General features: G+C 43.7%; 1 pseudogene; it reads right to left on the reverse strand.

The window, feature by feature from the left end:
* Window positions 1–2095: 2095 nt before the first annotated feature.
* On the reverse strand, window positions 2096–9896 carry LOC129351695 (deubiquitinating protein VCPIP1-like; annotated as a pseudogene).
* Between the last annotated feature and the right edge of the window lie 17448 nt (window positions 9897–27344).

Raw genomic sequence — 27344 nt, forward strand, 5'->3', positions numbered from 1 at the left:
AACGATACAAAAATATTTCAATAATATTATTATTCACTGACTTATGACTGTCATAATTTTATTCTTGTATAATTTCAGCTTTATTTTTGTTAAATGACTTTATTCTCCATCTTATTGTTTCTTATTTCGGCTCCAACACTAAAGAACAGATCAGTGGAAATCTGAATTTGTGAAAATGAAACCTTCAGAAACAGAAAATCGGATTATTTGTCCAGTTCCAGGCTGAATCCTGTGGAGCTGATCAACAGACAACAGAGACAAATGGAAGTAAAACATGAACAGAAGCAGGAACGTCACCAGAACGACTCGGCTCACAAACAAATGCAGGAAGTGATTTTATTGGTGGAGCTGAGAAGTTTTCATGCAAACAGCGACGTGGAAGCAGAGTGTCGTCAGCGTTTTATTAGCAACCAGACAGAAGATCCAAAAGAACCAACCCAAGGAGAAACGGAGCAGTTTCTGTACAGGTCCAAATATTCTACAATATGTACTCTAATACAGCAGGAATACGGAGGAGCCGCGGGTCGGTGACAGCTGGAGGTTCTGATCCGAAGCATCCTTCCTGCTCCGGGTTCAACAACTTCAAAGTGCAGTTTTATATTTCTTCACTTCAACCAGGAGCAGAAAACTGAGTTGAGAGGCAGGGAAACTAAACAATGACACTTTAAAACGGATGATTTCTGAGTTTTAAAGAACAGAACCAGAACAAAACCAAAACAGAACCAGAACAGTTTCCAGTCAGCAGATGGAGAGAAACCTGATCACTGGCAGGTCTGTGAGTTTGTCCCTTTAAGAACAAACTCACAACTTCCACAAACGTTTAACTGTCTAAGAGTCCAGTGATTGAGCTTTCATCAAATTAAATAAAAACTGGAGTCCAGCCACTTCTGGCAGCAACCTCCTCATCACACAGCATCAGACTGCAGGAACTCAGTGTGAGATGAGATCAAGAAAACAAGTTTTATAGTTTATATGAGCAATAAAACCAGAGTGAGAAAAGAAAGAAAAACTTCATGTTGATGGTTTCAAACTTCAGCTGCAGAAACAAAAGATTCAAACTGAACTCGAAGCTTTTCAGGAGTTTTGATGAGAAAAGTCGGTTTGGAAACGTGTTTCCTGTAGGAACCTGGAGCCCAACCAGAACCTGAGATGAGACATAATCCAGGAGTTCATCCGGAACCGATCATTTGGACCTTTGGTGTTCTGGTTCTGGAGCCGTCCTGAACACCGGAGCCAGGTTCTGGAGGGGAAACGTTTGTTCTGATCGGTTCCTATTTGACGCTACAAAATCTGTCAAACGTCAGAAAAACTAAACCAAAAAAAAAAAAAAAAAACAGATTAAATGTTTCCCAACAAAACTTCTGAGCTTCCCAATTTGTTTATTTAGTTTTGTAATTTGGTGAAATATTGGCAAACGACAGAAACACACATAAGGAGCAACGTTAACCTGGTTTTCCTTTGGCTGCTGTTCAGTCAGAAGTTCAGGTGAACGTCGGTTGGATGGAAGGAACTTCTGCAGCTTTCAGAGCCCAGAAACATTAAAAATCAGGTTTGACAAGAAGCTTCAAACTCCAAACAATTCAAAAAATAAAAAAAACACCCACAAGAGAAATACATCACATCTTTTAAGGAAATTTGTTCTTTGAATCACCAGACTTTTTTAAATCTAAACTTGATTTATTTGACATATTTACTTAAATATCTTCAAAAAGAAGAATTGCACTGAGACTTTCTGTCCACCAGGGGGAGCCATTTCCCCTCTACCTTCACTGCTCATGTTTCCTTCAGGTTGTTTCTGATTTCTGATTTTGGCAACAGGAGCTTTGGCTTCAAACTGCTGTTAAATGTCTTCATGAAGACAAAAAGGTTAAAATTTGAGATTTTGAACTGCAGAAAAACAAACGTATTTATCTGTAAAAGTTGCTGCATAAACTGACCTCCAGGTCGCATCGTCAACCCGCTTCAGTCTGAATCCTCAAATTAAACTTCTCTAAAATGCAGATCAGAAAACGTTTCTCTCTTTGGCTTTTCACTGTTGGGACATTTTTACATTCAACAGACGAGTGACAAATTAAAGGAATACAAACTGCTGTAGAAAGTGACAGGAAGTGGGAGGATGTTGAGGTTGATCTGAGTTTAGACCTGCATGGAGGACGTGATGCGGTCAGTGTGGATCAACTGATCTGTTTTAAAGAACTTCCTGGATCAAAGCCGAATCTGTCGACCTACAATAAACGTTCCTCAGCTGGAAACGGCCTCTGATCAGAACTCTGTCTGCCAAATTTTAGAAATATTTACTTCAAAATTGAGATCAAAAACAACAGACCAAACAAGAAAAGAAGAAACGATCTGAAGAGTTTGACTTTGTGAGTTTCAGTGAGAAAAACCAGGAAGAGCGTCAGAGTTCAAAACTCAGAGGTTCAGAATCCAATATGGCTTCCGTGCATAAAACGCAGCTGAAGTTGTACGTAGAACTATTATTATTAACACTTAATGTTTTATGAAGCAAGTGGTTCACACTGCTGTACAACTTGTGAAACATCCCTGTAGTGTTTAGTGACTCACTCAGAGCTGCATCACAGCCGAAACCAGAAACCAGATCCGTTTCCAACTGAGAACGGATTCCGACACGAGAACCGAGAAAGAACGAATCCACATCTCAACTCATTCAGGAGAAACTTTCAGTCTGTGTTTTCCTTTAATTTGTCACTCGCCTGCGTCTCTAACAGTCGGCAGACCTGAAGCTCACTTTGGGTTGAACCCTGTAAACCTCTGCAGGAGCTGCTTCCTGCCTGCAGGGGGCGCAGTGTGACGCTGCAGGAGTCCAGCCAAAGCAGGTGTCGGTGATGAAGGCAGCAGAGTTGAACAATGGAAGCGATTATGGCGGGCGTCTCCTCTGTGGGCCAATTTTCACTTCCTGTGCAGACAGGAAGTGTCCGTTCTTTAATCTGACCGGGTTCTTCGGTGCAGGTTTAAAGCAGGAGGGATTCAGAAGGCTGGAGATACAATCCGGTCAGCTTCCAGGCAACTGGGAACACTGGGAGCCGTCGCTGAGGAAGAGTCACCAGCTGAGGGAAAGTTCTCCTGAAGGAGGAAATAAATCCGTTTGCTCTGGATTTACTTCCTGCCTCTGAGGTGAGACAGTTGGCGGAGTGACGATGCGCCGCAGACGGACCGTCTCCGTGTCTCAGCTCGGTGACGGTTGCTGCGGCAGCAGCAGGGCGGTCGCTTCGCTCCTCAGTCATGCAGTAAAGACGACGCGACGTAATGAAGACCTAAGCTTTGGGGTCCGGCCTGCGGCGCGGCAGCAGGCGGCGGTCAGGGGGCGCGGGTGGCGCGGCGGCGCCATCAGGAGTGGTCCATGGGTTCGTTGCCCTGCCCAGCATCCTGGCTCTCCATGTCCTCCGGCTCCTCCGGTTTTCCCGCCGCTGCGGCCGCGGCGCCGGGTTTATCCCAGCAGTTCGCTCCTGGCTGGCCCCGCCCACGGCGCCTGCAGCACTCTGCTGCTCCTTCAGGTGGCGCTCCATGGAGGCCTGGATGGAGGACACCATCTCCTGCAGCTTGCGGCGCTGCTGCTCCATCAGACCCGGGTCGGGAGCCGCGCGGCCGTCCCTGCTGGCCACGAAGCCCGGCGCCATGCGGACCAGCTCTCTGGTGGCGTCCTCGGGAATGTCCGACAGGTCCGGCGCTCCTCTCGACACGCTGGCGCTCAGGTCCACGCCGCTGCTGTGCTGGCGCGTGATTGGCCGGTGCTCCGGAGGGGAGGAGCCTCCGCCGCTCCCTAGGGAGTGACCTTTGCCCTGGAAGGCGGTGACGCTCTGCAGCTGCTCCTTCTTGCGGACGACGCCGCCGCTGCCCAGCCGCAGGACGCCGTGGGACGGGCTGCCCTCTCTGCTGCCCCTAGAGGCCGCCTCGGAGCGCAGCTGCAGCACCGCCTCCCTCACCAGCTCCTCCACGTCCGGCCCGACCGGGAAGTGACCCGCGGCGTCAACGCAGAGCTCCAGCCGCTCCTCCGCCGCGTTGTACACGAAGGTTTTCCCCGTCAGGTGAGGCAGCGTGCAATGCTTCCCGTCCATGAGGCCTGGAGAAACAGAAACACAGAACCGCTCAGCACCACCAGAACCGCTCAGCACGACCAGAACCGCTCAGCACCACCAGAACCGCTCAGCACCACCAGAACCGCTCAGCACGACCAGAACCGCTCAGCACGACCAGAACCGCTCAGCACCACCAGAACCGCTCAGCACGACCAGAACCACTCAGCACACAGAACCGCTCAGCACGACCAGAACCGCTCAGCACCACCAGAACCGCTGAACACGACCAGAACCGCTTCAGCGACCAGAACCGCTCAGCACCACCAGAACCGCTCAGCACCACCAGAACCACTCAGCACACGACCAGAACCGCTCAGCACACAGAACCGCTCAGCACCACCAGAACCGCTCAGCACCACCAGAACCGCTCAGCACGACCAGAACCACTCAGCACGGACACAGACTTTAACTTATTTAATGAATCATGAATGTGATTCATTTGGCCAATCAAACCACTAAATGATAGATCTAGTTATTGATTAGTCATTAACCTGAGTATATATATATATATATATATATATATATATATATATATATATATATATATATATATATATATATATATATATATATATATATATATATATATATATATATATATATATATATCAGTGATGACATCATGTCCTTGTTCCACTAATATTCACTCTAATAACAGATTATTACATCTACACTCCATCTGCACAATGAAAGGCTAATTTACAGCAACACTCTAGTCAACTACAAAGACCTGATTATATTCACACATCAACATTAACGTAACAAAACCTTAAAGTGAAGGTTTGGGGTTTTTAAGTGTCTTGATTTTATCCTGGAAAACTGCAGATCACGGTTTGTGTAAAGTTTCTGATGTCGCTGTTTTCCCATGAACACAGCCGTCAGAGCGAACGAGACGATCTGGTGTGAAGCGTCTTGAGTCTCAGGTTAAATTTATCTCTGAATCTGATTATTTGCAGCGCTGCAGCTCTCCTCATCCCGGCTCTTTGTTGTGTAAATGTGACGAAGCTTTGAAGCTTCACGCTGGAAATACTCTGGGTTTTAAACATACTGAATGGAAAGTTAATAAAAATAACACAGAAATCTGTATCTTCCCATTAAGACAGCTGCCAGCATTCATTTAAACAAGTAAAAGCTCAATCCAGAGCCGCCCGGCGCTCAGCTCTGGGCTGCAGCCGGAGAAAACAAACTCACCCATGTCTTTCTTGACGATGTTGTAGAAGACGCCGCCCTGCTGGAACAAGTGCGGCAGCTTCTTGGCGTACGACCAAACGTCCTCGCCTGGAAAACAACAGTGAACAGGTCAGAGGCGTCCAGAAACACGCAGAGACCTTGAACACAACACGGCGTTCAAATAAATCAGGAGTTCTGAAGGCAGAAAAGGTCAGAGTTCATGGAAACTGCAGCAAAAAATCTGATTTTGTAAAACTGGATTCATTGCATGGATCCCATTTAGTATAATTTCTGCAAATAACATTTTACAGAATAAATTTATCCTCTGCTCTCTGCAGGTGTTTTATGTTTTTTTATTTTGAAGCTTCAACAAAAATGGTGCTTTTCAAAGCAATTTTCTAAATAATTACATACTAAACTAGAGAATTAGTTTTTCTGTCGCCAAACCATTTATTGTATATATTCATCATCAGCTGGAAAATGGAGGAACTGAAACATGTTTTCAATGCTCAGCTGATCATATTGAACTGGCTTCAGCTGCTAATCTTTATATTTCAGTGAAATGATGTTTCTAACATTTCCTTCTGGATCTGCACTTTACTGACCGATTATCTGAACGTTTTAACCAATCAGAGGAGCAGCTCGGCTTCCAGGACCTTTTTATCTCCTGACATGGATTTGAACTTCATCAGGATGATGTCAGAGGTGAAGCTAATCAAGTTCTGAACGTGTTTACAGATCATGTTGTTCCGACAGTCGGCTGTCCGGCTGCAGCTCTGATGCGCTTCCTGTCCAGCAGCGTCCAGCAGAGCCCAGAGAAAAAACCCTCCTGAAAATCAGCAGCAACGCTGCATCATGTGCTGTGTTTATCTGAGAGCAGCGGTGACCTTTGACCCTTCTGGCAGGCGACACCGGGAGGGGGCGAGATGCCAGAGTCAGCAGATTGACTGAACACACGTCAGTGAATGCAATTTCTGGTAAAGTTCATTCAGCTGCAGTCTGCTGGAAGCCAACCAATCAGAAGCCAGCATGAGCTGCACGGCTCGACCAATCAGCAAAGCTCTCAGTTTCTCTCAAATGAAAACAAAACTAAGAATAGTGCTGCTACTTTTCTTATTTATAAACATGACTGAACATTAAAAACTGACCTGAAGAGCCAGAATAGAAGACGACCGGGTTTTAACTAGGCCAGAGACTTTAACCTGTTAATTTAGTTTCATTTACATGAATCTTGTTTTGACACACTAAAGAAAAACACAGTTGATTATTGTTTAGTTTACATACAAAAGCTCTGAGTTGGAACGGCGCCGGCGCCGGCGTTGAGCTCATGTCTATTTATTCAATAATTTAGCAGCAAAAACTGTTTTGACTTTAAAGTTTTGCTTATTTTGTCATATAGTTTTTGATTAATTACTTGTTCTATCAGTAGTTTTAACTAGATGTAAACATGTGATGTAGAAAAGTCCTGACACAATAAATACCAATAAATTAGAAAATCCAGTTCCTGTCCATTTGCATCATATAAATGATTCTTTTCATGTGAATGCTAACCTAAAGAAACTCGTTACAAATGTGAAAGTTTTCCAAGTTTAGTTTTTGTGATTGTGAAGTTATTATTGCTGAAACAGAAATTAATTTATCTAAAGGAGAAATAAGAAAAACGTCTTGTTGTCACTTTTATCGACGAACCTCGAAAGATTGTGATGAAACTTTACATGCAGCAGCAAAACTAACATCATCTGATCTTATTCTGGCAGGCTGCTTCCAGGAAGTGATGTCATAAAGGTTTGACCTGCGTTGTTCTTACCCATCAGGGTTGCAAGGAGACAGAGGGAGGACATCTCCAGGTCGATGCTCTCCTGGATCTCCCGGCTGCTCGTCCGGCCGCCCCCCACCGTGTCGTCGCTCTTTGCCGAGTGCAGGGCGGAGTGCGAGCTGGCGGCCCTGGAGATGGGGGCCCCGGGGCCCCTGTCCTCAGGGCCCCTCAGGATCTCCACCGTCACCCTGTCGCCGTGCTGCAGGGCCACCGGCTCGTTCTCCTCGCCGTCCCGCGGCGGCAGCAGCTCTTTGGGGGGGAAGCCGTAGCGGATGCACTGCTGCGGCGGCGGCACGTCGAACTGCTTGGCGATGCTCCGGCGCAGCTCTGCGAAGGTGGTGAGGGCCGGCAGGGTGAGCATGGCCTGCCGCCCGTCGCTGGTCGTCACCCGGATCTTCTTCTCCTTGTTGGAGGAGGAGGAGGGGGAGGAGGACTTGGTGGGGGTGGCGGGAGCCGAGGAGGACGAGGTTTCCGGGGAGCCGCTGGGGGACGGGGTCCGGCCCTGACCTTTGGGGTCGTGCTTCAGCTTGTCGGAGCGTCTCTTCTGGGAGACGAAGGCCTGCTCGCTGATGCTCTGCTGCAGGCTGCGCTCCGCCCGGCTCATCGTCAGCTCCTCCTTGTGGAGCGTCTTGGCTTTCTGACCCGTCAGGATGATCTTGGTGGGCAGCTGGGGGTCCGGCGGCGGCACCTCCGTCCCGTCGCCGAGCCGATGGGCGTGCGCCCGTCGATGGACACCGGGTTGTACTCGTCCGGGTTCTTCTTGGCCGTGGGTGCAGGATGGTGTTCACCACCTTCTGCACCAGGATCTCGCTGCCAAACTCTCCAGGGAAGTGCTTGGTGACCAGCTTCATGGCCACGTCGTACACGTTGCTGTTCAGCGTCGGGTCCGTCTCGTACTGGAACCAGTACACGGTCTCCCGGACCACCCTGCCCCCCCACTCCAGGGTGATGGGGAAGGCTTCGGGCAGATTGTCGTACTCCTTCCCATCCCAGTAGTGCTTGAAGCCGCAGCCACACTTCCCCCCCTGGGACCGGCTGTTGGTTCTGTCCCCGTCCAGGTACACCACCGACCCGTTCCCGCGGATGTGCCGCACCGACGTGCCGTGGCACCAGGTGCAGGTGTTCAGGGAGCTCAGTTTGTAGTCCGGGACCAGGAAGTCCCTGTGGGGGTCGTAGGAGCACACCACGTTGTTGAGGGGAAGCTGTAGTTCTTGTCGGGCCGCAGCTGTCCGTGCGTGGACTTGGCCAGGTTGTAGAGCTTCCCGCCCGGAACCAGCCACTCGGACGGGATGTGTAGCTCAGAGAGAGCGCCACAGATCAGGCAGCGGTGCAGACGGTTCTCCATCACGGACTTCTTGGCCGCCTCCGTCACCTCCTCCGGTTGGACGCCGATCACGCCGGTCCGCCGGTAGACGTACTGGTGAACGTCGGCCACCAGCGACGGGTGGATGCTGTGCTTCTCCATGAACACCTCCTCCATGGCGTTCACCAGCCGCATCAGGTACTTATCCTGCAGGCTGCGGTCACCTCCGATCACGCAGCTCCCGTCCGGCTCCAGCTTGATGTACTTCCTGATGAGCTCCTGCGGGACGCCCCAGGCCTTCGGCAGCAGGCGGGGCGGCAGCTTGGGGAGGACCGTGTTCTTGACGCCTACCAGAGGAACGTAGTGGTTCCTGCCGGAGCTGCTCCAGGCGATGCAGATGGGTTTGTTCGGCTTCCCGTCCTTCCCCTTGCACTGTTCTTCTGGCACAAGTCCGGGCAGGAAGGTGGCGGAGTAGTCGCCAGAGCTCCTCATCCCGCTCATGGAGTCCAGCAGGACGATGGGCCGGTGCAGGACGTTGGCCAGCCCAAATATGTGGATGTTACGCAGTCCCAATGGGACGCCTTCGGGGGGGATGAACAGGGGGTCGCACTCATTGATGATGTCCTCCCACTCTGCGGCGTCAATGAAGTCCTGGAACAGGTTCTTGTAGCAGTCCAGGTTTCTGCTTGAAGTTCTGCTTGAGGTTTTCTCTCAGTGCGTGCCAGAAGAGTTCCCTGCCCACCAGGGCTCTGGACCGCGTGGACCAGGCAGTGTCCATCTCCGTCCACATGCACCGGGATGAGACACTCTCTGTTGCCGTTGGCCTTCTTGATCTCCTCCAGGGTGTCGTGCAGGTAGATCAGGCTCCCGGAGCGGTCTTTGCCGTAGCCCATGGTGGTGACATGGTCCGGCTCTATGAGGAAGGCACGGTCCCCCAGCAGGGAGCAGTCAAAGATCTCCCCCTGGTTCATGTCTTTCAGCAGTTTGGCTTTCCCGGTCTGTTTGTCCATGCCGTAGCGCGTCAGCACCGGGGACAGCAGCTTGCAGTGGTAGTTGGACAGACCCATCACCTTCACCAGCTCGGTCCCCTTCTTCGGGGCCCCGGTGACGCCGAGCAGGGCGTTTCTGAGCAGGTTGTGGAGCACCACGTCCGGGTCGGTGACCTCCTCCACGTTCAGCAGGCCGCTCTGCGTGCCGCTGGCCGCACTCCGTGCACTCGATGCTGATGGAGCCGTGAGCGGGGAAGAAGAGCCGCGCCTGGCATTTCGGGTCCGGGCAGGTACCGCACAGAATGCGCCTGTCTTTCTTCTTGGAGCTCTGCAGCAGCGACATTTTGGGAAGAAGAGGTGCGAATGTGTCCAAGCTTCACAGAACCATGATAATGAGCCGCAGAGAGGCTGTCAGCTCAGCTCTGACCGCGATAACGTCTGTTTTCAACCAGAATAGCACCAGAACAACACGGAAGCGGCTGGCTTTCTTTTAGCAACTGACCGTTGCTAAACGTCCCTACGTCACGACGGAGCGCCTCTGGGACTTGTAGTACGTGTGAATAATAATGAGTTCAAACCATTCATTTGCTCCAAAATACCTACATGTATGTTTTATGATTAAAATTATTACGCAAAATAATGAAACTGACTATTTATTTACATGAATTTACAATACATGTTAAAATGTTCTGAAACGATATCTTTAACTTGACTACATTTCCCAGAATGCGTAGCCGGATGTCGTCGTTTTGTTGTGTGAGGAAGTGAATTCAGGCAGTTCTCAGTTGATCAGCAACAACACGATTAATTGAAACATATTTTACTAATGCGACGTGTTTTCAGTATTTACAGGAGCTTTTAAATGCATTTTGGGGAATTTTTAAAAAGTTAATTTTGAAAACCAGAGATTTCTAATGATCCTGAATTTCATTTAGAAATGTGTGAATTTTAATTTTTCCCTGATTATTCACTTTAGACCAGACAAAACACCAGAAAAAATATATCTTCATTTATTTTACTTATGTATAAATAATTCGGCATAAACTGGATCCATAAAAATAAAGCGTATGTGGAGCAAATATTTTAAAAAGTCTATATGACAGAGGTTTTACTGAATGTTTTTGTGACACGTTGTTTTTGTAAAAGGTTGTTATAAGATTTATTAGATCTGTGAATGCATTCCAGTGCAATTCAGCAGGCAATTCAGTTAGGGGTAAAAGAAGAGGATAAAAACTAAAAACATTAAGCTGAACAATACTGAGGGGTCTGGGAGGATTTAAAGTGTCTAAAGTTCTCAGTAATCATCTGCTGAACATCAGAGAAATCAATAAAGTGCAAAGGAAACCAGATACCGCCTGCTGTCTCTGCTGTAATCCTGGAGGTGATTCAGCAAATATGTGAATATCTTCTGTCTGATCTGAAGGTAGTAAACTTATTACAGTCATTAAGTTTTCCTTTTCATTTTCAGAAAACATAAGATTTTCTTCTGTAATAATGTCAAGTATCAAATAGACATGTTTTCCAGTCAACTAACATAAGTATCCATAAGTAGTTTTAGTTTTTGCTCCTTTGATCTGACCACCAGATGGCAGATTTACTCTGTGTACTAGTTTGAACTATAGTTTAAAGCTCCACAGGTTTGTTTGTCTGTAATGTTCAAATCTGTCTTCTTTCCTTTTCTTTTTTCTTTTTCTCCTTTTTACAGGGACTATTTTCATTCTGTGTATTCCAAAAAAATATCAACGGAAACGACTTGAAAATTGTTAATTTTTCCAGCACAAATAAAGTAACAAAATAAAGTCTGACTCTTGCATGAAATTCTCTGCTTCAAAGGATTCAACACCTAAATCACGACATAAACGTGTCGGCAGAAGGAAAAGGTTTTATTGTGGGAGATGCTTGAAGTTTCAGGAGCAGAACAGAAACGGCTGCATTGCTTTCAGGGTTGTGATGTTTCACATGTCGCCTCCTTGTTGCTGTTTCATGGCTTAATTAAAAGCTATCAGATATGAAATGATGTATATTAATGCAAACAAAAGGAGAAAGAAAACTGAGTTAAACTGACTGCTGTAGTTGACGGAAAGCGAAGTAGCAACGCCTGCTGGTCTTTCATCATCGGTTTCTGTCCAGAGCAGGGGCTGATGGGAGCTTTGGTTCCTCTGCTAGAAACCACGTGGCCCTGGTCTGATCTCTCAGCTCGTCCTTGTTTGGCCTCAGCTGCATCAGAGCCACTTCTCCCCAGGTTCACCAGAGGAAACACCACTGCACACAATGCTTTTCCTCCCAGCTGCTGCTCGTGCTGGTTGGGTTCAGGTGAGTGTTTCCAGCCAATCAGGAGCCAACACCTGGAACAAACACTGTCACACTAACCTTCACCTGTCTGTCTGTCTGTCTGTCTGTCTGTGTCTCTACAGCGCTGGCTGCTGTGGGAACACAGCTGGTTCAGGACCAGTTATCATTTGTAAGTACAGCTGGAAGCACCGTCTCCTTAAAGTGCTCAGGAACAAACATGTGTGATAAAAACCAGGTCTACTGGTACCAAACCACAGACAGCGATCCGCTCAGAGGGATTCTACTCGTCCATCTGGGGGATGGAAAAGTTCAAAAAGTTGATCACCTTCTTAAATTTAGAGATCCTCAACGAAAAGATTTCATAGCTACACCTGAACCAAACGGCCTTAATTTAGTGATCCAGAAGGTTGAATCGGGTCATAGTGGCTCGTATTACTGCGCCTGCTGGAGGCCCGGTTCCCACAGTGACAAACGATCCGAGCTGCCTGAACAAAAACCTGCAGAGGAGTCACACAGGAAGTAAACCACAGCCTCACCTTCAACCGGTACACACCTGGACAATTATTACCTCTTCTGGTTGATATTTAAATATTAACAGACTGAATGGACACATTAAATAAATCTAATCCTGTTCCCGGGTTTAGCTTAATGTGTTTTGAAGAACTCAGATGTTAGAGGATGATGATTCCTGGCTGCTGTTCTCACATCTGCAGCCGAAACATCCATTTTACGTCTTCATTATTATATATCATCAACCTACACTTAATATTAATTTTGTACAATTTAAATTTGGGCAGCTGTCAATCATAATTAGCTCACTTTCAGGTCACAACATAAAAACATAAAGTTATAGAACACAGTAACTATTAAACATTAACTGATCAGATCCATAAATATCTGATTGTAAAAACAGAGTTAGGCCAAAAACCATAAAAGGTGCTGATTTCCAGTTTCATCAGTGTTCTTGTGATTTATGCGATCTTTATGTTTTATATCTCATATTTATGCTTGTTTGGCAGAAATGATAAATATGGTAAAAAGTTAACTTATGAAGCAGTGTGGTGATGCAGAGCAGTTTCACAGGTCAATATCCTACCTGCCATTGAAAACTCATCAATTTGATGAACTTTGTGATGAACTGCAGATCATGTCAGGTTGTTTTCTGCAGCGCTAACCGCTCCATGTGAAACAACAAACACATGTATGTCACGTTAGTATGCTAAGCTAAGCTAATGTGTTAGCTTAGCAATAAGATAATACGCTTATTTCTAAGCACATTAGCTTAGCAATAAGTATGTTGTCTACTCTTCATCCAGTATGTCCTTAGCCTCTTAAATCACTATTGCTTTACTTTTAAAGAAAAGCCTAATTTCTAAGGTTAATATTAATTAATATTCATGTCTTGGAAAAGTGACTGTTCCACTTTCTCTCCCCAGTGAATAAAATAAATGGATGAATCAATGAAACTACAGGACCTAGGCTGGTCAATGTGGACTCCTACTCTTATTTTTTTACATTTTTCAATCCTTTATCTGACAATGATCTGTGGGGAATGATGTGGAAGACACGTCTCAAAGGTCAACAGGTGGGACTCGAACGGCTGCATGGAGGACTGAGGTCTCCGTCCACAGGTCACTCGCTTCACCTGCGCCTGAGTCACAGCGACCCACTTCCTGAAACATACGACTGTTTCAATGTTTCTGAACGAACCTGTCATGATGTCACTGTTTGACGGCGACGCCTACAGAACGACGAGCTTTAAACCCGAAACACATGAAACGGCGTCCAGAGCAGGGGCTGATGGGAGCTTTGGTTCCTCTGCTAGAAACCACGTGGCCCTGGTCTGATCTCTCAGCTCGTCCTTGTTTGGCCTCAGCTGCATCAGAGCCACTTCTCCCCAGGTTCACCAGAGGAAACACCACTGCACACAATGCTTTTCCTCCCAGCTGCTGCTCTGTGCTGGCTGGGTTCAGGTGAGTGTTTCCAGCCAATCAGGAGCCAACACCTGGAACAAACACTGTCACACTAACCTTCACCTGTCTGTCTGTCTGTCTGTCTGTCTGTCTGTCTGTCTGTGTCTCTACAGCGCTGGCTGCTGTGGGAACACAGCTGGTTCAGGACCAGTTATCTCTTGTTGCTAAAGCTGGTCCCACTGTCTCCGTCCCTTTAAAGTGCTCAGGAACAAACGGCTGCGATAAAAATCAGGTGTACTGGTACCAAACCACTGAGAGAGATCCGCTCAGAGTGATTCTACGCATCGATCTGACCAACGGAGAAGTTAATAAACGATACAGTCATCCTCAGAAAGATGATTTCACGGCTTCAGGTGAAGGAAACAGCTGTATGTTGATGATCAATGGAGTTACAGAGGAACATAGTGGCTCATATTACTGCGTCTGCTGGAGTCGGGTTCCCACAGTGAGAAACGATCCGACCTGCATGAACAAAAACCTGCAGACGTTACAGGAGGGAAACCACAGCCTCACCTTCCACCATTAAATAACTGGCAAATTATCAGCTGGTTTCCAGCTGCAGGAGCTGAAGCTGTGCATCTAGATCTATAACACTAGATCTATAACTCTAGATCTATAACTCTAGATCTATAACACTAGATCTATAACTCTAGATCTGTAACGCTAGATCTATAAATTTAGATCTATAAATCTAGAGCTATAACTCTAGATCTATAACTCTAGAACTATAACTCCAGATCTATAACTCTAGATCTATACATCTAGATCTATAACTCTAGATCTATACATCTAGATCTATAACTCTAGATCTATAACACTAGATCTATAAATTTAGATCTATAAATCTAGAGCTATACATCTAGATCTATAACTCTAGATCTATAAATCTAGAGCTATGACTCTAGATTTATAGATCTAGAATGTTCCTCTTTAGGTCCAAACATAACTTCAGTTTTGTTTCTGTTCAGCTGAAGAACAGAAACCAAACTGTTTCATTTCAAACCCATTTATCCGTTTTAATATCTGTTCAATGCTTGCATGGGTTCAAAGGTCACCTGATGACATCATAATGTAGAGCGGTGTATCAGCCGTGTCGTTATGGTAACTAATCTAATTTCTTGTGGCCTGAGTCAGTGAGAGAATAAAATGGTCCTAGGATTGAACCTTGATGAACTCCACATGTGACCTCTGACCTCTTCGATGAGAAGTTTCCCATTGAAGTAAAGAAGTCCCAGTTCTTTATGTCAGACTGGAACCAGTCGAGTTCTGGACCGGAGAGTCCGACCCAACTCACAGTTGGTTCAGTAATAAGTCATGATGGACTGAGGTCCAACAGAACCAGAACCAGAACCAGAACCAGCTCTGTGGTTCTTCCACAGTGTGTGTTTATGTGGATGTCATGAATACTTTGACTAGGCCAGTCTCAGTGCTGAGGTCACCAAGGAAACTGGATTGAAAGACGTGAAGTTGGCTGGTTATCGTTAGGAAATCATTAACCTGTTGAATCAACACGACATTCTGACATTAATAAAAACTAATAATCAACTTTTCAAACATGCAGAGTTCACGTCTTTTAGCCCAAATACATGACAATCAGCAGAACAAAAAGCAGGAAACAAAGATGAAATGTGAAGTTCTTGTCCTGTGGATGAAGACAGAAGGAGAGTTGATGGCAAATTGAAAAGGTTCAGTCTGAGGAAATGATCTTACTGGTGTGATGAGTTTCCACCAGGGGGGAATTACTGTGGTCTCTCTGCAGGGGGTTCTGGAGCGGGTCCAGGGTCCAGTGTGATCTCGACAGAGTTCTATGGAGGCAGATGGAAGAGGCTCGCTGCGGAGGGCGAACCGGTAAAGAGAAATCCGACTGTCAGCCGTGAAACCAGAAACTGTCAGCGATTCATCAGCCGAGGCGGCGAGGGACTCGGGGAACCAGAGGGTAAAACACCTGAGAGGCAACAGGAAAATATAACTGGACACAACATCAGAACCAACTGAGAGCGGTGCAGAGAACCAGAACCGTAAAACACTGGCAGCCCGTCCTCATGTGCTCTGACATGATGAGCTGATTGGTCACAGGTGTGTTGGTGAGCAGGTGGGCAGGAAATCCCCACTAACAGCAAAAACCCCACTTCCCAATAATATTTGATATAAAAGAACTGAGACCTACCAACTAGAAAAGGAGATGATTTCTAGTTTTAATGTCACCAACATCCTGGACTTTGCAGTGATAAAGTACACTGTAAAAATATCTGTCAAATTTAGGGTAAGAAATTGTAAAATACCAACATTACAAACTGTAGCATCCAAAGCGTCATGGCTGGTTGAATAGATGGAAGCGGTCCTGTTGTGGACCAAAGATAGCTGCTAATGCTAATGCTACTTCTCTAAAAGAGTCAAATGTTTCTGGACGAACCTGTCATGATGTCACTGTTTGACGGCGACGCCTACAGAACGACGAGCTTTAAACCCGAAACACATGAAACGGCGTCCAGAGCAGGGGCTGATGGGAGCTTTGGTTCCTCTGCTAGAAACCACGTGGCCCTGGTCTGATCTCTCAGCTCGTCCTTGTTTGGCCTCAGCTGCATCAGAGCCACTTCTCCCCAGGTTCACCAGAGGAAACACCACTGCACACAATGCTTTTCCTCCCAGCTGCTGCTCTGTGCTGGCTGGGTTCAGGTGAGTGTTTCCAGCCAATCAGGAGCCAACACCTGGAACAAACACTGTCACACTAACCTTCACCTGTCTGTCTGTCTGTCTGTCTGTCTGTGTCTCTACAGCGCTGGCTGCTGTGGGAAACAGCTGGTTCAGAAGGACCTGAGTCTGACCAGGAGAACCGGTGAAACCATCGCCATTGGTTGTTCTGGTTTTGAAACATGTGACTCAAATTTATATACTGGTACCAGAAGAAAAGTGAAGCAGAAGGCCTTGTACCGATCCTTCGATTTGATCGAAGTGGTAAAAAAAGCACTTCCACCTTTAATCATCCTCAAAGAAACTCGTTTTCAGTGATGAGGAAAGATGGCGGCGTTGAGCTGGTGATCAGCGGCGCTGCAGCAGCGCATTCAGCCACTTATTACTGCGTCTGCTATAAAACCGGATCCCACAGCGCAGAATCAGGCCTGACAGCCGAACAAAAACCCCCTGAGCAGAACAGATGTTTAACTGAGGCAGGGAGGAAACAAACAGCTCAGATAAAACTCTAAATGTTACAGACTCACGGTTCCTCTGAGCTTAACGGATAAATCTGATCTGTTTAGTCTGTGAAAAATGGAAAACCAGTTTGACCAATTTGACCAGTTCCAGATAACATGAAGCAGGCAGCAGAAACGTCGCCTGATCTTTTCATGCCTTTGATACCAGAGAGGATTAAACATTTACACAGAAAGAGGAAACCTGGAGGAACACAGCAGATACTTTCTGTGGTTTTCTGACCAACCTGTGGATCAATGGAGAAAGAAGAAAAGGTCAGAGGCCAGGATGTTCCAGTGATGTAGTTGGCATATTAATACAGTCACCACCATTTTGTAGCCAGTTGGTATAAATGTATAATATAATCAGGGGTTGATTATTTGGCTCGTTTCATAATCAAAACAGTAAAAAAAATCATTACAGTCGAACTGATTACAGAAACAATTCAACCTGTAAACAGATGTTTGCTGTTTGGTTGTGTTGCCAACCGTCATGGCGCTTCAGCCGCTGGGAGATCAGAAAACATGGAAGATGTGAAGAAATTCATGGAGGAAGAGGATAAAGAAGTTCAGCTGCTGTGATAGACTGAATATTGAAGCTGCTCAGTGGCGGCGTAGGATTAGCATCGCTGTCTCAGATCTAAAGGCTAGCATTCTGTGAGACGTGGAAGACACGTCTCAAAGGTCAACAGGTGGGACTCGAACGGCTGCATGGAGGACTGAGGTCTCCGTCCACAGGTCACTCGCTTCACCTGCGCCTGAGTCACAGCGACCCACTTCCTGAAACATACGACTGTTTCAATGTTTCTGGACGAACCTGTCATGATGTCACTGATTGATGGCGACGCCTACAGAACGACGAGCTTTAAACCCAAACCACATGAAACGGCGTCCAGAGCAGGGGCTGATGGGAGCTTTGGTTCCTCTGCTAGAAACCACGTGGCCCTGGTCTGATCTCTCAGCTCGTCCTTGTTTGGCCTCAGCTGCATCAGAGCCACTTCTCCCCAGGTTCACCAGAGGAAACACCACTGCACACAATGCTTTTCTTCCCAGCTGCTGCTCTGTGCTGGCTGGGTTCAGGTGAGTGTTGCCAGCCAATCAGGAGCCAACACCTGGAACAAACACTGTCACACTAACCTTCACCTGTCTGTCTGTCTGTGTCTCTACAGCGCTGGCTGCTGTGGGAACACAGCTGGTTCAGGACCAGTTATCTCTTGTTGCTAAAGCTGGTAGCCCCGTCTCTTTAACCTGTTCTGCCTCAAACGGCTGCGATAAAAATCAGGTGTACTGGTACCAAACCACTGAGAGAGATCCGCTCAGAGTGATTCTACGCATCGATCTGACCAGTGGATTCCCTCATGATCGGTACGGTCATCCTCAGAAAATGATTTCACGGCTTTCAGTGGGAAACATCTGCAGTCTGAAGATCAAAACGGTTACAGAGGAACATAGTGGCTCATATTACTGCGTCTGCTGGAGTCGGGTTCCCACAGTGAGAAACGATCCGACCTGCATGAACAAAAACCTGCAGACGTTACAGGAGGGAAACCACAGCCTCACCTTCCACCGGTACATCCAGTCAAAAACTACATGAAGAGTAATAAAGCTTTAAAGGTAAACAATGAAAAAATTATACAAATTAAAAATATTCCTGCTCAAACATAACAAGACATGAAATGTTATTTCTGTGATTGTTATGGATTTTTTGTTCATTAGGAGTCAGACAGAAAGAAATTTGACTTCACATCATGAAACTGGCATCTGTCTCTTTAAGAAGCTCCATCTGCAGTACTTCTCCATCATGCCATTTACGACATTGTACTTGTGTTAGACTCACAGCTGCTGCCGCTAGTCTGAAGGAGCTGACTGTAAGATGTAGTAGTTTGACAAATCAATATCTTTGATCATTATGTATTGATGACCAGTGAGATGTGATGCTTTACTCTGGAGGCCATGTTGGTTCTGGTGAATCACCTTCTGAAGCAAAAACGTTAAATATTTACGAAACGTTTTCTAAAAGTCTCCAAGCTTAAAACATTTTTTCACATGAAGTGAAATAATCTGACTTTCTCATAAATATTAAGGAACTATTTACCTAAAACGAGTTTCTATTTGCTGCTGAAAAGCTGCGTAAACGTCTCTGTTAGTTTGTCTCATTTCAAGTGAATTGAAATATTTGTGACAGAAACTAGAAGAAAATCACTTGGTAGGATTTTGTGTTTTTGCAGAGAAGGAAATTAAAACCAAACAAGAAAACTCATTTGGTCTAAAACCATCTAGGAACGTACCAAGGGTCAAAGGGCAAAGAAACCACAACAGCGAGGAAAGAAAGAGAATCTAGAAATGATGGGAAATTGAATCTCTTAAACTTTGTTCTCTGTGAGGAGAAACGTTTCTGTCTGAAAACATTCTTACCTGTTTTACCTGAGAAGTTTGGAGAAAGTCGTCTTTGGCCACACCCAGCCCCCAAACACGCAGCCCTTAAAGAAAGCGGCTTGTTGTGCTGCAGACTCTGAGGTTTTTGTATCAGAGGGTTTCGCTGTGGGAGGATCAGGAGGATCCAGTGAGTCCAACAAGTTCCTCATCTTTGGGTCTGGAACAAAACTTTACGTTACAGGTAAGAAAAACCTTTCATTATTGATCTGCTGCTTATTTATTATCGAGGTGAAAGTCAGCAGCTCCAAAGCCTGATCCTCCTTCCTAAAGCTGGTTAAAAACAAAGTTTGATAAGTTTGTTATTTTCTGGTTCTGTTCAGTCGCCTGTTTCCTGGAAAAACACAGAAACCAGGAAACCTGATTCTGAGAACGACGGAAAGATTTTCTGCTCCGTTCTTCAGTTAACGAGAGAAAAAGAGTCGCGTTTAATCTGAACCGTTAAGATCTAATTTCAACACGTTTATGTTTAAATTCATATTTCAGAGTCATGTCAGTAAATCTGAAAAGAATCATAACTTCCTCTGAATGTCTGTTTTGCTTTGGGGGCCAAAAATGCAAAGTTGGAAGTTTGAATAAAATAAATAAAATTCTCTTTATTATTATTATTATTTCACCTGCACATAAAAAATACAACATTTAAAAACAAGCAAAATGTTGTGATTTCTGGATAAAATGAATCTGTAGATTAAAACATAGATTTAAAACATCATTTGGTTTTGATTCTTCATCTTATTCTGTATTTTTTGTTGTTTTGTTTGGTTTTTCAACAATAACATCCTGTAGATATTTTATTTTACGCTGTAATTGTGTCAGTCAGTGAATCCTGATCCATTACATTTTCATTTTCTTAAAATGTGAATCTGCATCAAACCAAATGAATTATTCTTTGATCGACATCCGACACAAACCGTCCACAGTCGGCCCCCGCGCCGCGTGTTGGTCACCGCTGTCCGCATGCCGGCAACAAGACGAAAACATTTCATGAGATTCATAAATATGCATGATGTAAATATATTTGCAGTTTTACTTCTCTAAATATTTGTAAGAGAAACAAAGTTTTACATTTAAAGTTAAAATTAAATTTAAATAAAAGCTGAAAACCAGCAGTGTAAAATTACACCTTTATTACTAAACATACAAACTTTATTCTTATAAAATATATAAGATATATCTGTAAATTTTGCATCAACTGTAAAACTGAGATTACACCTGACTTAAATTGTTTTTTTCCCCAAATATTTTTATATTTTATTCTTGTAAATTTAAATAAACTTTTAAAATCAATTTTAAGTTTCTATTATTTCTTTGCATAATAAAACAAAGTTCATGTGTGATAACTTATACAACCTTATGAAATTCATTTTTTATTCTTATTTATCTCAACACTTTATATTCAACCCAGATTTTTCAAGTCACAAATTTATCATATTTTATTAATTATTCATGTTAGTAATATACAGACAGGTGTTTTTACATCTTCATTTTATCTTTATTTCCACTTAAATACTTAAACTAATATTTATAGACATGCTGAAATTAAAATTAACATTAAAATACAACAAAATATAAAACAAATTATACGATATATTTTGCATCGATGTTGGAATAGATATAAAAAATATTTTATTGATATTAATTATGATTCTTATTTTGTTTGTAAAAGTTTTCTAGTTCTGGTTAAGAAAAAAATAATTTGTCTCTTTAATGATAAATTATTTATTCTGCCATGTAGCAATAAGAGCTTTTATTATCACACTAATAATAATCAAAACAGCAATAATGATAATAATTATTATTATTAACATTATTATTAGTATTAACAGAGGAAAATAATCTGATTTTGTTGCTGTTGAATTTTATATGGAGCCTTTTTTTACATAAATATATATTTTTAAGGATTTTAGTGAGTTTTGGTTTATTGATTGGTTCTTTTGACCCGTTTATGTTTTTATCATCTTATAAACTCTTGGCTGGAAAATCCTTCAACAATTTAATTACTCTAAATGTATTTTAAATAATTTCTTGTTTTGTTAAATTCCTGCCTTTGTTATGATGATGAATGTTCATATTTTCTCTTTATTGAAATGATTTTTCTCCTGTGAACCTTCAGATGTCAGAAAGCAGAACCCTGAGGTGAGTCTGTACTCCGCGGTTCGTCAGCTGCAGCCGGACCGGAAGGAGCTGCAGCCGGACCGAAGGAGCTGCAGCCGGACCGGAAGGAGCCGCTGCTGTGCGTCGCTTCAGGAATGTTTCCGCCTGTGATCCGGTTCACCTGGAAGAGGAGGAAGGAGGAGGACGGGGAGGAGGAAGTTCTTCCTGCCGCGGAGCAGCTGGAGCTCAGCGAGGCGGGTCGGTTCTCCTCCATCAGGATGGTGGATCCGGATCCTCAACACACCTACCAGTACCACTGCTCCGTCCAACATGAAGGGGGCGCTACAGACTCTCCCTCAAAAACAGGTAAAGAGGCTCAGAGATCCGGTTGGATTCAGCTGGACGTTTCCGACTGAAGTTAAAAATATCTGATGACTAAAGTAAGACTGAAAACTGGAATTGGTAAAAAAAAAAGTCCTGAGGAACTGACAATCAAACATCTAATATTTAAAAATGACATCATCAGATGGACCAAAATAAACGTTAAGCGGAAATGTTGGTATCTGGAGGATGAAAATGGTAATAATTCATATAATTAACAATAAATAACAAAATCAGGCAAAATATTTTTTCCTAAATCAGTTTCTTTAAAAATAAATTATTGTGAAACTTTAATTAAAAACTGCAGGTCTGTGTCTAAATATTCATTTTTCATTCAGATGGCAGAAACTCCAGAAATTTTATTGCAGCAAGAGTAAAAATACTTCATTAATTACTTTAGTAGAATCAAAAGACCAGGAAGTAAAAATACTTTTGTTTCTTTTTGCTTCAAATAGTTATTCAGGTAAATGTGATATTCTGATATTTGATATTTGATATTCTGACATTCTGATGTTCTGATATTCTGACGTTCTGATGTTCTCATATTCTCATATTCTGATGTTCTGATATTCTGATGTTCTGATGTTCCTCTCAGTTCCCCGCCGCCCCGCCGGTCCTCCTCGCCCGGCTGGTTCTCTGGGTTCCAGCCAGCAGCTCGTCTTCCTCATCTACTCGCTGCTCATCGCCAAGAGTCTGATCTACTTCTGCGGCGTCTCTCTGATCAGCGCCTGTGGAACCAGTAGAGCTGGATGATGGTTCCCAGTTTGTTCCAGACATGAATGTAAAACTTTCTGTTCAAACTGGATCATAAACGTGAAAACGCTTCTACATGCTATAGTTCTACGTTGTTCATCCAACAACTGATAAAAACTCATGAATCGTTTTAAGAATGTAAAAATATTCTTTATGTTTTAAGGCTTTTTATTGAAATGTAGCAAATTTCTGCTTTGTACATTTAATGTTTTTATTGCAAAGAATTTATTTTATTTCATTCTTTACCCAGTTTATAATATTTCTTTCTGCCAGCTGAACCTCTTTTAACTCAACCTTAATTAAATCTGAACATAGTTTGAATGTAAGGTGATTATCTGTAATCCATAATAAAAAAATAAAAAAGATTTAATTAATAAAGAAGTTGTTTCAACTCAATCTGTTTCATTTCACTGAAATTTTTATTGACATTCTTATTGTTTTAGTTTAATATGAGAATATTGGGCTTTATCCAAATGAATAAATAATAACACAAGAATAAAAATATTATTAAATATAATCATAAAATGTTTTAACAATTAGATGAACAAAACAGATGGATGTAAAATAGTGATGATGATAATAATAAGACAGTCTGAATAAATAAAATTATGTAGTTTATTGCTATAATTTAATACTTTAAGTAAATTTGATCATTCTCTATTTTAAATTAAAAACAATCAAATTTACTTTTGATCTAAATAATAAAACTGATCATTAATTAATGAGAAGATGAAGATTCAAATCATCCTTTGATAAAGAAAATGCAGAAAAATGCTTTGAATTTGGGGACAAACATTAAAGACCAATAAACAGAATAAACAGAATAAAAATGCAGATGTTTTCAGCTGAATGCAGGATGAGCTTTGACTGCAGTTTGGACAGTTGGGTCAGATTAGCGATAATCAGCTGCAGCTGTGTGGGTTTGTGCTCTGCAGCCTCCACACCGTTAGCTGTGGTTCTCACCTTAATAACACAACGACAGTTACAAGAATCGGCTGAAACAATCGTTCAGGAAGCAGCTGTGATCTTCAGCTCAGAGCCCAACTCACAGCTCAGCAATCGGCTCCCATCAGCCATTGATCGGCCTGATCAATGGCTCTAATGCATCACAATAACTAGAACTAAAGCCTGAAGCGGCTGAATCTAAACTCTGATCAGTTTTTCTGTTTCTGTTGATGCAGCAGGAAGATTTCAGCTCACAGGAACAAACAAAGCAGCAACAAAACCACCGAGACAGAAACTCAAACCACTGAGACAAACATTCATGTTGCTTCGTTCTGTAGCTTCCAGGCGGCCATGTTGGTTCTGATCCGGTCTGGACGTCTCCATCGCAGCTCTAACTGGTTTGGTCTCTGAGGACCCAGCTCTGCACTGGTTTCCATCAGACTGATCACACAAACTGCTGGCAGCTTTACGGTGGAGTCCCTCAGGGCCGGGTCCTCGGTCCTGTTAACATGGCGACACCAGAACTGATCCTCTGATGGCTCTTTCTGGGCCTCATCAGAACCATCTCCTGTCATTCAGAACCAGGTCAGACTGAGGTTCTGAATGGTTCTGTTGGACCTGATTGTTGTTCTAAAACCTTAAACCAACTAAAAGCTCTCAGATGGAAACTTGATGGTTCTGATCCACTTCCACCAGAACATTCTGGTGCTGGTTCTGGTTCTGGTTCTGGGTCCGGTTCTGCTGTTTGTGGCTGTGACAAAACTTCATAAAGTTTCTGTTGATCATCTAAATTCTGTTTTATGACATTATGTAACCTTTTATATTTTGAAAACATTTTTAAGTATTTGAGAATAAAATATTTTAACTTTACATTTTCTGATGACGTCAGAGGATTTAAAGGCTCCATGGTGAACAGCGCCCTCTGCTGTCAGCATGATGATGGTCATGTCCAGATGTGTTTGGTTCTGGTTCTGTTTTACACGCGATCATTTTTATTTATTTATCTGAAAGTGGAAAATAAAGACTAATTGTCATGAAATGGTGAGTAGTGGAGGTGGTGAGGCAGACGCTGGAGACCCCGGTAGGTGAATGGTGAGTAATTTAATGAAAACAGTCCACAAAACACAGTCAGAGTCCGCGGCCAGGCAGCACGGCTGAGCGGAAGCCAGGGCTCAACGCCGGTAGCAACTGGTCTTACAGGCGGCTGACAAAAACAAAGGCAGACAACGACCTGCAATGACAAGGACCCGAAGAGGGACAAAGGACACAGGAGGGACTAAATACACTGAGGGTAATCAAGGAAACGAGACACACCTGGGAGTAATCAAGGGGAAGACAGGACAACGAGGAGACTCAGGACACAGAAACTCAAATAAACACGGAACATGACACTAATAGAAACAAAATAAAACATTTTCTATGATCTGCTGATATTCTAATGTTTAGTAAAATGTTCTAGATTTAAATATTTCACAGAGTGACATAGTGAACATGTCTTAAAGTCTCAGTAATTCATCAGGTTGTGCTGAAGTTAAACTTTAAAATCTGAAGATGCTGCAGGGAGAGAAACTCCTGGGATTTGAACCAACAACCTTCTCAGGTTTACCAGGATTTCCTGAAGGGACCAGAAAATATATGAATAAAATAAAAATAAAAGCCTTTAACTGTCAGGGTGTGCCTAATAAAGTGGCCAGAGAGCAGCGGTGTTGATTGGTCCGTTTACCGCCCCCTGCTGGACTGGACCGGAACCAGACCAGAACTTTCTAACCTCATTAATGGATCAAATATTATCTAGAATATTTCATACAGTAAAAATATTTTCAGTCCTTCTCCCCATCTGTGTTACGCTATAATAGTACCTGTGGAAACGTGAGTCGCTTTTAGTTCCACTTTAATTCTTCCTGTTTATCTTTATTTATACTTAATGTTTCTATATTTACCTGATGGCTTTGAATATTTATTACAGTTAAACATGAATATCTTTGAATATTTTCTCCACTGAATGTGAATCCGAAGCAGAACAACAGCGCCACCTCCAGGTTAGGGTTAATAGTAATATTATTAAATATATAGATTTAGATTTAAATCAATAGTAATATTAATTTAAATCAATATACTATTGATTTAAATCAATAGTAATATTAATTTAAATCAATATTACTATTGATTTAAATCAATAGTAATATTAATTTAAATCAATATTACTATTGATTTAAATCAATAGTAATAATCTAAATCTGGAGACTCACTGACTTCGATATGATTTGTCAGAAAACCATCCATATCTCATGTTCTGATATTTATTGGCCTTTCAGTCAGCAGAGCTGCATGATGAAAGTTCATCATATCAAACATTTTGGATCCAGTTGATCCAGTGAATCTTTCTGGTTTTCTTCTGATGACATTTCAGCCATCCAGGTCCATTTGTTCTGTATAATTCAGCTTTTAGAAGCTGGTTAACTTGTGCAGAACAGACTTGGCCTCATTAAGGCCTCATTGATCTGATTTCACTGATGGGAGCCGATTGCTGAGCTGTGAGTTGGGCTCTGAGCTGAAGATCACAGCTGCTTCCTGAACGATTGTTTCAGCCGATTCTTGTAACTGTCGTGTTATTAAGGTGAGAACCACAGCTAACGGTGTGGAGGCTGCAGAGCACAAACCCACACAGCTGCAGGAAACCAGTCTGATTGGCTGATTCAGCAGTTTGTTGGGTTCTAATAACCACTGAGAACAGATTCATATCTGCTGCTCTACAAACTCATCGTCTGCTGCATCTCTGAGGTTTGGTTCTGCTTCCTGGAAACAGTTTCATTGTTTTTATTGAAATCAGCTTCAGAGCTGAGAGATTGTAAAGTGAATCATGTCAGTTCAGTTGAACATCATCATTGATTCCCACTGATCTGCTGCTGATGAATCAGTTCATGTCTCCTGATGCCTCATTGAGCCTCATTGAGCCTCATTGAGCCTCATGGAGCCTCATGAAGCCTCATGGAACCTCATGGGCCTCATGGAACCTCATGGAGCCTCATAGAGCCTCATGGGGCCTCATGGAGCCTCATAGACCTCATGGAACCTCATGGAGCCTCATGGGGCATCATGGAACCTCATGGAGCCTCATGGGGCCTCATGGAACCTCATGGAGCCTCATAGAGCCTCATGGAGCCTCATGGGGCCTCATAGAGCCTCAAGGAGCCTCATGGGCCTCATGGAACCTCATGGAGCCTCATGGGGCCTCATAGAGCCTCATGGGGCCTCATGAAGCCTCATGGAACCTCATAGAGCTTCATAGAGCCTCATGGAGCCTCATAGAGCCTCATGGAGCCTCATGGGGCCTCATGGAGCCTCATGGGGCCTCATGGAACCTCATGGAGCCTCATGGGGCCTCATGGGCCTCATGAAGCCTCATGGAACCTCATGGAGCCTCATAGAGCTTCATAGAGCCTCATGGAGCCTCATGAAGCCTCATGGAGCCTCATGAAGCCTCATGGAACCTCATGGAGCCTCATAGAGCTTCATAGAGCCTCATGGAGCCTCATGAAGCCTCATGGGGCCTCATTGAGCCTCATGGAGCCTCATGAAGCCTCATGGAGCCTCATGAAGCCTCATGGAGCCTCATGAAGCCTCATGGGCCTCCTGATGCCTCATTCCCTCTTCAATCCCGACTCATCAAACCTCTGGATGTTTGAGCAGCTGCAGCTTCACAGGAAACATTTAGTAGAAAATAGAAAACAGATTCAATCTTTCAGCATCAAAGGATTTATTCAAAGCAAAAACAAAATGCATAATTAAGGAATCAAAAAACATTTGGACAAAATCAGTTTTTAAATCTTTATAACATTTTAAACAAACATGAATATAAATGTTTTCTCAAAGCATTTCTTCATGATTCAGTTGCAGCATAAATGTTGAT

Source organism: Poeciliopsis prolifica, unplaced genomic scaffold (genome assembly GCF_027474105.1).
Source record: "Poeciliopsis prolifica strain line A6 unplaced genomic scaffold, Auburn_PproV2 SCAFFOLD069, whole genome shotgun sequence".
Lineage (NCBI taxonomy): Eukaryota > Metazoa > Chordata > Actinopteri > Cyprinodontiformes > Poeciliidae > Poeciliopsis > Poeciliopsis prolifica.